Below are 16,077 nucleotides of genomic sequence, written 5' to 3'. Positions count from 1 at the left end.
AGATTAAGTGACTGAAGTTGATTCTCATCTTCAAATATTTACACAAGTTGATTGCACTTAGCGGGAGATAAATACAGTTGGTCTGTGGTGACTCCGGCTTCACGATCATATGTCACGTCGTACCCATCTGCTCCCTGGCAGTGTGTAATCAACCAGAGCCTTTTTATTAGTCCCTAAAGAGAGAACGGCTTTGATTAATGACGGAGGCCCCTGGTCCCCACGTGCTCCAATTAACCAACCTCAATAGATTTGTTTTTAGCAAACTCTGACTGTTAACACCCAAAACCTGCATGAATGGAGAAAGGAATGGGCATAATGAGCTGTTTTCAATACATTACAATTTAACTTTAATTTAACTTTAAATGATTTGTTTAGATGATCGCAACGCGTGTGTTAGTGGCCTTTACAAGTCTGAATAACCTTTAGTTGAAATATCCTGAAACCGGACCCCAGAATGTGTAGAGCAAGCAAGGACACGCACACACAAACCATAATTTAGTGGGGAAATAACTCAAGCACGATGGGAAATTGCCATTGACCCTGTGTGCGTGTGTGTGTGTGTGTGTGTGTGTGTGTGTGTGTGTGTGTGTGTGTGTGTGTGTGTGTGTGTGTGTGTGTGTTTGTGTCCTCTTGTGTGTGTTTCCACTAAATTAAGAACTTATTAGGACTTAAAAACCCTATCCTATTTCACGCTGGGAACCTCAGAGGGAAACGAGGATTACTCTTCAAAGCGCTGCGGCCTGGCTCTTTTAATGTTGTAACACTTAATATTTTATGATAGTGTGATGGTTGTGGCATTTAGAGAGGTCATCTGTCAAAGTTAGATGTAGCTAATTATATGTCTTATGGATTTGATCGTCCTAACAAAGAAGAAAGAAATTACTTCCGATCAGCCAAGCTGGAAAATATTTTTCCAAGGCTTCATTTCACCCCAAAGCACTTTTCTTTTTTGGGCATGCAGTAACAACCTTTCTCTTTGTGTTCTGTTGTTGTTTGCTTTGAAATTAAATTGAATAATTTGACAGATTTTGATGAATGAGACTCAATTTTCCAAACACTAATCATCCCTTAAAGGTAATTGGAACTCAAGATTATAAGTGCCAAATGTATACTCTACTTATTTTGATGACACTGGGTCCTCAAGGCACATTGATGTATACCTTTTGTTACCAAATCCAGAACATATGATACTGTACCGACTACTATAATGGCTGATGATACATGTAGACAAGCTGATAGAGTTAGTATTGAAACAGCATAAACTCGGAGTAGCATCATAGAGTTATTCTCTGTCCTGCTTATTGGAAGGAAAGTTTCACACAGCTGTAAATATAGCATGAAGCTGGAATATAGCATGGATGTTTTCCAAGACAACAAAGTGCCCAACCAGGGCCCCATTACCCGTACAGTGAATACATCTTCACATAAACAGGCACTGTGGGGAAATGTAGCGCCGTTAAAGGGTGGTGTGAAGCCAGAGCCGCCACAGTTGGAAAAGGCCCCTAACGACTTCAGGTCTGTTACCAAAAAAAGACCACAGTCATGATTAAACAACTTTTAGTAGTTCTCATCAGTGCCACCACTAAAAGGAGTCATCCGACTACAAAGACTGTTAATAAATATACATCTTTGTAATTATTGGCTAACCTTTGAGGAAGACAATTAAACACGAAAGTAGTGTATGTGAAGTAAAAATAGAAAGACGGATAAATTAGTCTGTTGATGAAAGCCGTGCAAATGGAAACGGATAATGATGTTTTGCGCTCTTGTCACGTCATATTTTCTTCAATGGACTCTTTTATCATGAACAAACCTCTGAGGAGATGTCTCTTCACCTCGCTCTGTCTGTCATCATATTGCATTAGCTTTCTGGTCTAAATGCACCGAGGGAGGATATCAGATTCCTCACAGCAATGAGACAGAGATGGATTGTGAATCAAAAAGACCGAGACAGATCGCTGGTGGAGACAGTCCTTATGTTCCTCTTCACAGCTGCTGCCAACAGCAGGACGGTTTCGTCTCATTGTTATTTAGAGTCTCTGACACAACAAGGAAACTCTACCTGTCCCCATTATGATGGATTCACTCATAAATGTGGTGGCTCGGTTTCAAACAGGAGAACCTGTTTTGTGATTTTGTAAGCCTGTCACTTAACCTGCTCACAACTCATCCCCATTAAAGCTGTCTCTGGAGATATAGGCCGGGTAGGGTGTGTGTGTGTGTGTGTGTGTGTGTGTGTGTGTGTGTGTGTGTGTGTGGTGAGGTTACAGGAATGGAAACCGACTGTTTTCCACATATTTTCTATTGTATTTTTCTGCTGTTTGTTTGTCAGCCGTCTACTGACTCCCGGTCAATGCCTTTGACCTCTTGATGCTTTCACTGGTCTAAGTCTGGTGTTCACAGTCAGCTGATGTTGTTAGCAGGATCCGTGTCGTTTCACATATGAAGTCAAATATCTGTATCAGCTTGTAAGTGGGCTGCTTTTCAAGTGTGAACTTCCAGAATTACTCAAATCAATGTCTGGTCATTTTCTTATCAGTATAACACTATCTGACGTACTCTCACAACCCTAGTGTATGAGCTCAAGTTCACTTTTATCACCACTGTCATGCTCCAAATGTGTCAATTTAATTTTAATCTGGATGTTTTTTGGTCTTGGTTTTGTAGTTTGCATTTGTACTATCACCAAGCTGGATGTTTGAACTATTTACCCATTCCTATTTTTTATTGCTTTCTTTGGCTCCCTGCTTGCTAATTTCCAGGCACTCTCAATCGTGTTAAAGTGCTATAGAAATGCAGTCCATCCGTTTTAAGGTGACTGGTTAATGGGTGTGTCCTGCGCAGTCCTGGTATTTTCTTGGGTATTATGACGATAAAATACCAAACACCAACCTCAAACTAATTAGTCATTTCTGTATCCACAATCTTTCCCCACACCCCTGATAACTACACCAGTACTCACTGGAGTACACATACCCCTGATTAGGAAACACTGATCTATTGCATCTACTTCTATGGAAATATATGTTCACTAAACTTTTGCTAATTAGATGCAGAGTGAGGTCAGTAAATTATCTTGTGCAATTGCTCCCCCTTGTGACAAGATCAGATTCTCACAACATGTTCTTAGTTTCCACAGGAGATTCTGGCTGGATGTGTGTACGTTTTTCTTGTTACAGCATCTGAGTGCAGTTGACAAAATTTGCCAAGGAGAAATCTTCAGAAGCCCAGTGTGACTTTCTTCCCCCAATTTATACAAAGTGATGGAGGAAGATCACTGAAATAAAGGAGAATGAATCAGGTTACAGCCACCGTGTAGCTGACAGAACAGTGATAAGCAAGTCACGATGGTGGACACCTGACATGCAAGCCCAAACTTAACTCTTAAGTACTAAACTTTGTTTTGTGTGGTTAAAAAAAAGTTCATTTGTGAATTAAATTGAAGGGCCCTGTAAACCTATTTACTCAAGCAGGTCCTACTATGATCACTGTGGTCCTACATAACATCCTACATTGTCTGCCGAAGTTAAAGAAAATTTGGTTTCACTGAAGATATTTCTGTATTCTATTTTTCCCTCTGTGCTCTTCTCACTTGTTTGAAGTAAGTGGGTTTCATTTGCAAAAACAAAAATGTATTGTCATGTACACCAATCACTTGAATTAGGATGTGATGACAGTTGGTAGGTTATTACTGTTGCTGTCAATCCAATGTGATCAAACCACACCCGCACAATCCTGTTGAAGCAGATCATCTGAGTGCTTAACTCTTAATGACGCCTGAAGATGTTTTTCAAATTGTAATTATTGCTAATTGAGTCATGACTATTTTTAAAGAAGACACGACATGTCAGTGCAGACAGAAGCAGCTCATATATGAGCTAACACTGACATCTGTGTCAGTGCAGACAGACGTTTTTTCTAAGATGTTCTTACACAGTTCATCATTCTTTGTCAGAGTTGTCTGTAGAGGAAGCTAACTGTGAGTTTGCGCCATAGAAATAAAAAGGCTTTCACCCCCGAAACCTTGCTAAAACCTGAATAAATATAAACAGCCAGCAGATGTCACTGTGCTTCCTCCGAAGGTGATAAGAGATGAGAAGACGATCACGGTTAGCAGGCTTGATTACTTTATCCATGGAACAGACAGAAGAAAGAAACAGTTGTAATGAGGAACTGATGTATCATCCCAAACAATCATTGATCTTATTTTAAGTTTTTCCAAGCACTGCGTTTTCATTGTTTTTTAAAGCTATTCTGTGAGAAATTGCACAAACAATAAGTTAGTAAATCTGATTTTTGTGTTGTTTTTCTTACTATTGTATAGGAGACTGTAAATGAAATCACCAAAAAAGAAAGGCTTCAATGGCTTTTTGTACGAGGGATTAAAGCAGAGGGCTGTCTTACCGAATGTGTCACTCAAACTATGTTTTATTAACAAGTTTTGCTTTCTGGTTCTGCAGCTCCTACGTGTATTTAGTGTATCTGCTTCTGTGTTGCAGAGGTTGCCAACCACTGCACCACAGTCGGGGCCTGTACAGTCCAGTGGTTATTCATACCCCGACCACGTACTTCAGAGTTTACTCATTCTCCTCTGGCTGCAGGATTGTGTGTGTGTGTGTGTGTGTGAGAGAGAGAGAGAGAGAGAGAGGGAGAGAGTGTGTGTGAGTGAGTGTTCCTTCAGTTATAATTGCTGCAGATACAGGTCTCACACACACACACTCACACACATACACGCTTAAGAGAACATTCAGCTGTGTGCATGTACTGTACATACACAGTGTGACAAAACCAACATGGCTGCGTAATGATTAATCACTAAGCACAATTTACTCTCCCTTGCTGGAATAGTATCCATAGCACACACACAAACACACACACATGTCTCTCTCCTTAAGAATGCTTGTCCATTAGAGAGCGCGAGAGAGGCAGAAACAGAAAAGACAGTGAAATACAGAGAAATAAGAAAACGATGGATTTGAGTGTAATTGTGAGTGACGCCTAAGAACAAAGCAATTATTGATTTCACTCTCTTAATAGCTTTTCTGATTGCCTCTGCAAGTATTAAGTGCAATTCAGTGAAGACGCCAAACAACCGGTCCATTGAATTAATTGCAGACCATTTTAAGTGCAGTTTAAAATCCTGTGTTTTTGATGGTTAAAATTATGAATTTGACGTTGGAGTGCGACGATAAAACTAAGTTACTACAACTATAAATGCTTTGTAGTCTTTCGGATATTTCATAGAAATTCATGTTTTATTCTATTTAGTCATTATTCTCCTCAGCAACGAACAGACAATAATGACTGTTTTCAGCAGCGGTTTTACTCATATGTTCTGCTTAAGATGCATCTGCAAGGTCATACAAATGCACAGGATGATATTAGCATTTAAATAGAGTAGCAATGTCCATTTTGTTCTGGTAAATGCATATCAACACAACTGCAGGGATAACAGTCTAAGTATTGGAATACCATACCTCTGTACATTTTACTGATGACACTGCAATATATCTAAAGGTTTGCCTTATCATGCACATCTTTTACAAGCTGGATAGACCAATTCAGCTTAGATGGAAATTGATATGTGCAGTGAAGTGTAGATGTCCAACACCACTGGTTTTCAAGGGATAGGGATGTGCCAAGTCGCTTGTTTATCAGGGCTGAAGTTGCAATGCACGCTAGTGCGTGTCAAAACTGTCAGCTGTTTGGAGATGTTCCTTCATCATGCACACAACAGATGTTTCTCTACCAGTTGTTTAGCTAATTGAGAGCTTATTAAATGGCAGAAGTACTGTGGTATTTTCTCACCCTCACTGGCAGCACAACTTTCAGCATTTAAGCCATCAGAAAAGTTTTCTTGTTGTACGTTTGTTTTCCCCCATAAGTACTCAAACTATTGAATTTTTAAAATGTTTCATAGTAAAATAAGGAAAATAATGCACAATGCAGTTATGCATTGGCCTTTTGACGACTCCGTTCTTTTCAAGTGTCCCAGTAAGCCATGATGGGGACCCTGAAACTCAAGCGCCTAAATAGAATTCATCCATATTTTCACTTATTTTCATCTTGTGAAGTAACACGATATGAAATCAACACAATGGGACAACAATAAAACTGTTTAGCTATTTATTTATCTATTAATTCATTTCAATCAGCTTCAAACGAGTCTCATGTCCCAATAATTAGTCACAAATACCACCCTGCAGACTAAAAAGCATACAAATTGCTCATTATTGTATTCTTTGGTTGTGAGAAAATGGCAAAGTTAGTACGCTGCACAGACATTTAACAGAATGTGAAAATGAGGGGCTCATTGGATGGTCCAGGTTAGGTCAGAGGTACTGATCGGAGACTTTGTCCGGATATAGCCAACCATTTATAAATGTGTTGAGTGGCAAGTGTCACAGCAAAAGTTAATGGTCCCAACTCACAATAAAATAGAAACTGTCCAATATAACAGATGACCCCAACAATTGTATTCCTGCACATCGACAAAGTGTCAGTACCACTCGAGAGACCAAAGGAACAGATCAAGTAAAATATATTATTGGCAACATGTCAGAAAACGAAAAAGTCATCGATATGGGACTCGGGTGTCTTCAGTTACTATATTTAGAAAGAGACTACTTCAGTGTATGTGGCATTCAGATACAGAAAAATTTGAAAATGCGGTGTTTTTGATTAAATCTATCTTTGGCTTTGCTATATTGAAACTTGTTGTAGTCATTTCTCAAACGTTATCTCAACTTCTATTGTAAGAGCTTAAGACAAACTGCTACATAACGCATTCCTTGTTTTATTGACTCGTTTTTAATCGATGGTTGAACCTGTGTGAGGATGTATGAGGCAACACCAACAACTTCTTTTTATGAATGAACAGAAATGATGCTGGTCACAAAGAAAGCCTAACATCAGTATTACAAGCAGAGCTACCAACAGAGTGTGCAGTTTTGTGACTTAAAGAATCAGGATTTAATTGCAGAGGTTTGAGTGCCTTCCAGTAATTTTTGCTGTCAAACTGTTGAACCTGAGATTTATGAGATTTCAAAGTACTTCTGACAACACCCTCTTCATGCTTTGAATAATGAATCTTCACCTGTGTGTCTTTCTTAGTTTTTCTCTTGTGTTTTTGCATTAATGTCTCTCCTTTGTCAGAGGGGCATGGCAAGTGGCAAATCTGATTATCTATTAATAACCTGTGAGATGTATAATGTGGGGCTTGTTACAAATAAGATAACTACTCCTACTGTTCAGGTGGAGTGTGTTACCATTTGACATTAAAACATTTACAGATTAAAGAGAACGTCCTATATGTAACAAAAGGCAGTGTCTGAAGTGAACCTGTTTAATATGTTAATAACTGTATCTGCATAATAGCCATACCATGCTTTACTTCCAATGTACAGAACTATCATTGGAGTACATAAGGGAAATGCAAACAACCCTTTATGCCCGCCATCGACCCATCCATCTACACAGGTGTATGAAACGATTGCCTTGTTGGCTAATTAGACCCTTCGTTAAGACTAAAAAAGCATGCAAGGTGCTCATTATTCTATTCTTTTGTTTCTGACAAAATTGTTACAGTTGGAATGCAGCACAGACAGTTCACAGAATGTGAAACTCAAAGTCAACAGTATGTAGCAGAAGTAGCATCATCTGAAAGCTGGGAGATGCAGCTCAGCACTCAGTGTCAAGTGGTTATAAATCTGTAATAAACATTGGGTTTTGGTTCGGTGATTTTAAAAAGCTAAGAGTTTAGATTGTATAGGGCTTAGAACACTATGATGAAGTAATTTATGACCGTTCCCACAGTCAATTCGGTCTGGGTTGATGTCAATTATGTGTGGGTTGATACCATTTGTTACCCTGATTTGGTGCAAAATTTAACCATTTTTGATCATCGGAAATTTGTAAAAAAAAATGGTCAGAATTCCTTTCAAAATACCAAATTAAGACACAGACCTTGGTGAACACCTTGCTGTGATTTGGTATCAAAGAATTGTTCACATTTTGAGATTTCTGCAAGAATTGCATTTTTTGCCGTTTGGATGATGAAACTTCTAGAAACTGCTCAGAAACTCTCGCAGTGTCTGTATAACTAGGAAAGCCAGACATCCTCTGAATGCCCAGGGTCTCTGCTTTGTGGCTTTAAAGTGTCATGGTGCTGTGATTATCTTAAAGGTCACAACCTCACATTTCATGCAATGACATCAAATCAGGTTTTTTAAGAAATGGTCATACTAAAATGAAATGTCTTATATGGGGACTAACATCATCACACATAATTATAATTGGGCTCATTTAATCCACAAGAGTCTCAACCTTTCAGCCATGCTCAAGTTATGCAATGTCATTTAGGGACCCCAGTATGCAGAAATATTAAAATATATCATTTTTAGAATAGGCGAAAATAACAAATTTGAATCTGCATGCAAAAAAGATGCACCTTTTTTGCCCAAAACTGCATGGGATTAGCATAAAGTGGACATGTCTGCAAAGGGGAGATTCGTGAAGCCATTCTCTTCATATATCTTGAGGTGCAAGATGAGGGGACCACTGTGAATATGGCCAGTTTTTCCCTCACCAAAATTTGAGCCTAACTTTGGAACGTTATTTAGCCTCAGCCTCTTTAACGACCAGGGTAATTGAACACACCTTTAAAGTGGTAGTTCCCCTTAACGAGCTAGATGTGAATAAGGAAAATGAATGGAAGCCTTTTTAATGTCTCTACTACAGTGAGATCATCTTAGTTTAGCTTAATTACTCAAATGTCTTTGGGATTAGTAGCAGCTCTGATCAAAGCAGCCTCCACCGCTTCCTCTCTTCACACAAGAGCTCTTTGAATCCATTAATCTGTACATCCCTTTCCGTTTCCAGCCTCCATTCACATTCTCAATCCCTGCCTTCCAGACTTACCGCCGCTGATCCTGAGATGTTCTGCCAGACGTACTGAGCTCGCCGTCAGCCTCGAGGAAGCCACTTACTGGCTGCGTTGAATGGAGCGAGAGAGCCAGGCAGGGCATTATGAAACAACAGATTGGACTGGAAACGACAGATTTCAATGTCAGCGGTAGAAGGCCTCTGGTTAATAAGGTTGGTACAATCATCATCAACAAGCTGCTCCTTTGAAAATCATTTTTGTGATTTATACAGTGTGCTTAATGCAGCTGTTTTAGATATGTGTGGTGGTAAATTAAGTTATGCATTAAATAAAAGTTCAACTACTGCTTTAAGAAACAATAACCCCTGAGCAGGTTCACAGAAACATAAGGGCAAAGGCCAAACCTCTGCAGACACAATGACACCGAGTACCAACAGGCCGATGGGCATGGATATGATTCTAATGTCACAAAGAAGTTCATAACTTGAAGTAACAAAAAAAAGGAACAAAACGCCTTTAAATACAGCTTACTAATCTAAAGCATATTGAGCAAGATGTGTATGTTGATGTTTCTCTTAATTTATGGTGACCTCTTCTTCCTTGCTGACTGTCAAGTGTTAGTCGAGTTTACTGGTATTTTGTCTCTGGTGTGGGCCACCAAAAATATCTGGATCTCTTTGCATTGATACATATTTGTCTTATATTGATTTACTGTTATTTTGTGCTGGGTAAAGCAACTGGTTATGGGAAGACACTGGCTATACCTAGTTCGTTTTTGTTTTTTTTATGAACTGGCGAACAGAAGCAATGGGCTTAAAGCTGCACGGACCAGTAGGTAAGCTGTTGCTTCTCAATGCTTGATTTATTTAAATTGCAGTTAAACTGGAAAAGCTTTATATTTAATTTGTGTTTAGCTAAGGGATCGACAGTTTATCTGTGTTCAGAACATCTGGATTTTAAAAATTCACATAAAGAACTCATAAACCGCCATTGTTTACAATAAAACAGTGACTTACATTTATTGTCATTATACCACTAGCATAAAAACATGTTTGATGTTATCAAACAGGAAACAGGAAAGCTAACCAACATAGAGAGGACTGATTAATTATTAGGCTACAGTTTGTTCCAGACACTCTTGTCTTTATGTCTCTAAACCTGCTGAATACAGCAGCTACATACAACTGTCTTTTTAATTTAGGGAATTATATATACTCTCCCCACATTCAGACGTAATGTAATGGAAAGCCAAAGACAATCCTGGAGGCAACCGCTGACAACAATAACAGCCTTATAGATCAATTCTCCTCCTTGTCGTTACCATGGTGATGACAATGTGCTGGCTGCCTGGGATTTAGTTTCAGTTTTTTATACTCGTCATTCCTTTGCCCTCTCCTCCTTTCTTACCGTTTCCGTCTATCCTTTGGGATGAAAGGCATGGTGTCAGCCTCTCTCCCCCTTTTTTTTTTTTTTCCATCCAGTCAGTTTGCAGACCCAAGCAGGGAGAGGGATTATCCCTCTATTTCTATTAGTCACACACTCGTAAGCCATGTATCACTCTGAAGCTTTGTGTCAGCAACTCCACACCCAGAGTGGAGAGACTTCTCATTATTGGCGGATTGAGGGGTTTTAGCTTGCATTGGAAGCGCAACATTCTGAAAGTCAAGTCGTGTGCGAAGCAAGGCAAATGCATTTTGCAGATTACGACATGGTGTAATATGTCTTAACGTTCATTGCTGCAATGACTCCTTAATTGGTATATTAGTTAAACTTAGAGAAGTATGGATGTATTAGAAATATTCTTTAATTGCGCACATTTGTCAAGAAATGTTGGAATTATCTTTAAAGGGTTTTAAACGACATAGTGTCTGTGTATGGGTGTATAAATGCGTAGGGTTCTTTTATTCTATTTCAGCAGTATACCAACTATCACAGCTTGCTATGTGTTACAGTTATTTAGGGAAAGTGCTACTTCACAAATTAACAGATACATTCAGGAGATCCAACAAGGCTCTTAAAGGCAGCGTTTTGAGGCAATCATTTTGGTAATTGTTTCGTCGAGTAGTCATTTACCCACAGCCTACTTATACTATCCATCCCCTTCCTCATCTGCAAACACGGCCATGCTGCTCTTCTCCTGCATTTCCCCTCATTACACTGCGAGGGAAGCCGTAGCTTGACATGCAGGAAGACTGCAACTCCACTTTGCTCTTTCCCACACTCCTTATGAGGGGCAGACAGATGGTTTCGATGCGCTGACCTTGAGTGTTTACCACAACCACTTCGTTCTCGGACCCTTCTTTTTTCCACACCCCTCTATCGCCAGCTCTATCCCGTACAACTACAGTCCGACTAGTCTTAGATTAGATATTTGCCTCACGCAAGAATATTTTCATATTCTTTTTGTAAACCTCTCTTACTTTTTTCTGTGAGGCTTGATCATTCTTAACTACAAAAACCTTCATTCTCACTTTCCCAGCTATGGGTAAATAGCCCCAATGCCTTATGGTTAGCCTGTTAGACAAAGACTAACTGGTGGTGCGCAAGAGGAGGGCCTTAACAGACAAAGGACCCGGCAGCCTCCTGCAGCCAAAATGTGGGACCGGTTGTCCTGGGACCAACCTTTTCCACTGGGAAGTACCTCAACATGGTGAAGGCAGTGCTACTAGCGATGGCGCACCCCGTGCTGCACTTTAAAATCCTCCACCAGTCTGTATCACCAGCCTCCTCTATAGCTGTGAATGTTGGGTAACCTACAGCCATCACATCAAGTCCTTGGAGAGCTTTCACATAAGCTGCCTCCTGGGATTTACTTGTGATTGTGTGGTGCCTCACACTGATATACTCGCTTAGACCATATACATTCCCCACCTCCAGTAGAACTTGTGGGTCCACAATAGGACTATTCAGCCATCAAATAACTCACCGTTTAATGTGGGACATCATCATGGATTTAGATAGCCATCTGAAGAGGTGTGTGTGTGTGTGTGTGTGTGTGTCTGTTCAGGAATATAACTCCATTCTCCTCATGTCACTTGTAAAAGTGGAAAGAAAACTGGGTGAAACATTGTTCATGCACATTCGTCTTCAGGCACAGGAAACTTGTGTCTTTGTGCATTCTTTACAGTCATTTAGCAGACGCTTTTATCCAAAGCGACTTACAATTCAGAGTCTATCACATTTCTACACCGTAGGCACAGCTACGGGAGCAATTCAAATGTGAAAGAAGGTCCAAAGGCTGATGTAGAGGATAGTTTGATATGATTTAGTAACTCAATGTACCGTGAAAAATCCTTTTGGAAACTGCTGCAGGAGGAATAAACATTTTACCGATCATTCTTCGGTTTTTCCCAAAGGCTTGTGAAACAGAATTTTTGTTTAATCTTTGTCTCACTGAAGGACAATTTTGAGTTTAAAACTTTTCAGTCTGATTTCAATTTAGTCATTCACCAAGCGTTGCATGTATTTCATGCCGTGTCTCTTGATTGACTATTGCATTAGTCTCCTGCAAATACTAACTAGCAAACTCCTGGGGCAGAAACTTCCTGTTTTCTGTGGTGCATTTCATTTTCAGTGATGTGACCTGAGTTTTACCAAAATGTGGTGCAATCACAGGAAACCTTCAGGTCTAATTCTAATGAATTGAAGTCAAAGCACAATGAGAAAATCAGTGACCTATTTTCCCCTGAAGTCCCCTGACTTAACAATACATTGGTGATGGCTCTGTTCTATTCAAGTGCCCCAATAAGCCACGACGGTGAGCCAGCATGCACAATACCAGGACTCTGAAACTGAAGCAGCTATATGTAATTCAGACATCATTCATTTATTATTTACATCTGTGCTTTTCCTATTGTGACATGTCAGAATGCCCTCTGTGTGAAATCACAACTAATTGCATTTGATTTGTCAATGCATTTTCACGTGTGAATTCTTAGTCTACTGTGAAGAAAGTCAAACACAAAGAAGTAAAGACAAGTCAAGGATTGCTATTTGTTTTGTTGGTTTCATGTTGATTTTTTACAATTCATATTATACACTTGGGGGCAGTGGAAACAAGTTTTGAATGCAACATTGACTCATCAGTTTTTCATTATGTATGGTGAACTTGTAAGCAGACAGTTGCCTCTTTAAACATCCAGCAGTAGTACATTTAATATTTATTCTCTTTTAGCTCTGTTTTAGGTCTCGACCAACTCCTGAGGGAAAAATCTGTCACTTTATCTTCTAAATGCACAACAATGTCAATTTCCATCTCTGTCTCACTTAAGTCTAGAGAGTATTCAGATGGAGTAGACTCGCTCGCAGTTCTCATTACCAATGATTCACAGCTCAATTATCTTGTGTTTTTTTCAACACATGCAAACTAACCACTCTGTCACATTCAAGTTACTACAAGGAACTTGAAACTCTTTATGAAACCATCCCAATTTAATACTGAGCCACAGGGCCGTGGACCCACACTGGGCCGCAGAGCATTTGCTGCCGGAAACAACAAAAACAAAAAACTTCAATAATAAACATATGAAATTATTGTGAGATATGTTTAATTTGCCATAGTCTGTTTATTTCCCACCACTTTCAACTGAAGCTTGTCACACTATGACATGTGATAATAGATTGCTTACGTAACGGGTACATCTGCACCTGAGAAAAATAAAAAGAGTCCGGATCAGCTGTCAGTGATTTGTATTATTGTATTCACCCAGTATGACCACATCCACCTTCTCTATGAATATATATTGAAAACTTAAAATTCTCTTTTTTTGTGCTGAGGAGTCTGAGAGCACAGTTATTATCTCTGAGTCTCTCGGTTGGACTGAATCTGCCCTGATGTGATGAGGTATCAAGCACACAGCAAAACACTATGAGATAGAAACCTGTTGTGTGTGGACATATTCTTTGTTCTTGTGAGTGCACAGTGTGTGTGTGTGCCATCCGGGATTATGATAGAGTGGATGACACATGTGAAATAGAGGTCACTTCTCCATCTGAAACACTGAAGGGAAGCCTTCACCTTCAATGCTCAAACTTTAACACTCCTGAAAGTGAATTATTTAAATAGATAACACATGCAGGTTAGTGTGTGCTTATGGCTCAGGAACAAAGCAGGTCTGCTAATTTGGACTCCCTGTGAGTCAGTGATCTGCAGAAAATCACTGAATGCCTTTTGTTATTATGTCAGATGGCTAAACAGCGTGGAAGTTGCAATTATTTTTGAATTATTGTGCTTGTCCGTGTGCAGTCTGGGGCGAGGTTGCCATTTCTTTGTAGGAGCATGTTCACCCGTGTGTGTGTTTTTTTTATTTTTTATTTGTCTGCAGTTAAGCCCATTATAAATCCACAGATGATATATTAATTAGGAGACGAGGCTGTAAAGGAAAATAGTACACCAGCCCCCTTCAGAAATCGTAATCTCACATTGTGCAGCACACCTGAATCCAAAATGCTTCACTTTCCCCCAACCCCCACCCACAGTGCAGACTACGGTGAATTCTGGTCACCCACCCTGTACTCTTCAGGCTGGCAGAGTCACAGGGCTGAGCGTGGAAACCCTGGAGGCGTCGGCACAAGAGGAGATGATTCATTTTTCTAGGATAAAGCCTCCCACCTTCTCTTCAATGAGCTGATGCAGCTACAGCACATGTACAAGGGAGTGTTTCAAGTGTTCATCTGTACTAACTGCCATCCGGCTTCACAAAGCTTTCTGCCACAGCCATTACCTCTTATTATTATCTTATTACATTATCTACTCTTCCACAGGCTCTCTCTATTCTTGCTGTAGTCCGAAGCAAACTATAAGAAACACAACCGAAACACAACCGTTACATCTGTATGTTAGCAGAATATTGTATATGTTTGTGAAGATATTTCTGGAGGCAATAAATATAGTTTAATAATTTGAACAGCTACTAATACATTATGCCACATCTGGAGACATTTCTTTTATGTTACCTTCAAATGTACGTCTGTCAGTCTTCAGGGGATAGTTCACCAAAAGAAAACAATCTAAAATACATATCTTTTTTCTCTTACCCAGTGCTATTTATTAATCTAGATTGTTTTGTGAGTTGTCTGGTTTTGGAGATATCGTCCTTAGAGATGTCTGCCTTCTCTCAAATGAAATGGGACTTTAGAGCACTCGACTTGTGGTGCTGAAAGCGCCAACAAAAAATTCAATACCAAAACGTCTGTGGATTATCTTGATTAACCGGGTCCCTTTTATTATTAACGGTGCACATCGAGCACAATCTAGACTTGTAACTTAGTTATACTCTTTTTTTAATTCTACAAAGAAACTTGATCTTTATCTTTCATCTCATGCTACTGTTAATGACTTCCAGTGTACACACAATACAATTGAAGTACTGAGAACAAATATAAAAAAAATGGACATACTGTACAAACAAACAAGTGTTTGCCTATAAATCTTTTAGTCAATATCATATATTGTTACATTATTCTTGATTATTTTATTCTTCATGTCCTTAAACTTTATCCCTCTTTGCCCTGTATCAATATTTGTTCTGTGCAGCTACAATGACCCCATTTCCCCCGGAGTCATTAAAGTTTCATCCACTTATCTAATCCAGTCTTTCTGATTGGATAAAATGCAAGCAAAGATTAAATTCAGTCCACATTAGCTGATAGAAATCAAAGGATAAGACTAACATTGACCTTAGATTTGCATGCTTTGCTCATTGAGAAAGCAGGTTGGCACAAAGGAATGAAAGGAGTGTCATTCCTTTGTACATTTTCGGAATTCAGGTTTTAAAACATCTGGCAGGGTGGTAATTACTGGGCAGATAAACAGACAGATTTTGGAAGACATGAGGAGGGAGCGGCAAATAAGGTGAGCACAGGGAGTGAACGAGAGGAGGTGGGCGGCCTGCAAGGTGTTCATTATGTGGCTGAAGAATGAAACAGGAACGTCACAGGCAATTTCCAGAAGATGTCCATGTTCAATAGCAGCCTTTGTTCGACAGCTTGTAATTATCACACCCACACTTTTTTACAAAATATATAGCAGCACTGAGTGTCACCGAGGGGAATATCTGCACAGAGCACAATGTTTTTCTGAAACCACAAAAATATAAGCTGAAAAATATTGTCTGTCAAAATGGTAAATACTTAGGTATTAGGTAATACTGGGTCCAGTGACAAATATGGTGGCAGCTCCTAAACCCAAATCC

The sequence above is a fragment of the Anarhichas minor genome, unplaced genomic scaffold, assembly GCF_050575085.1.
Source record: "Anarhichas minor isolate MPS153535 unplaced genomic scaffold, ASM5057508v1 ptg000027l, whole genome shotgun sequence".
Taxonomy (NCBI): domain Eukaryota; kingdom Metazoa; phylum Chordata; class Actinopteri; order Perciformes; family Anarhichadidae; genus Anarhichas; species Anarhichas minor.
Note: the sequence above shows the minus strand (reverse complement) of the source record.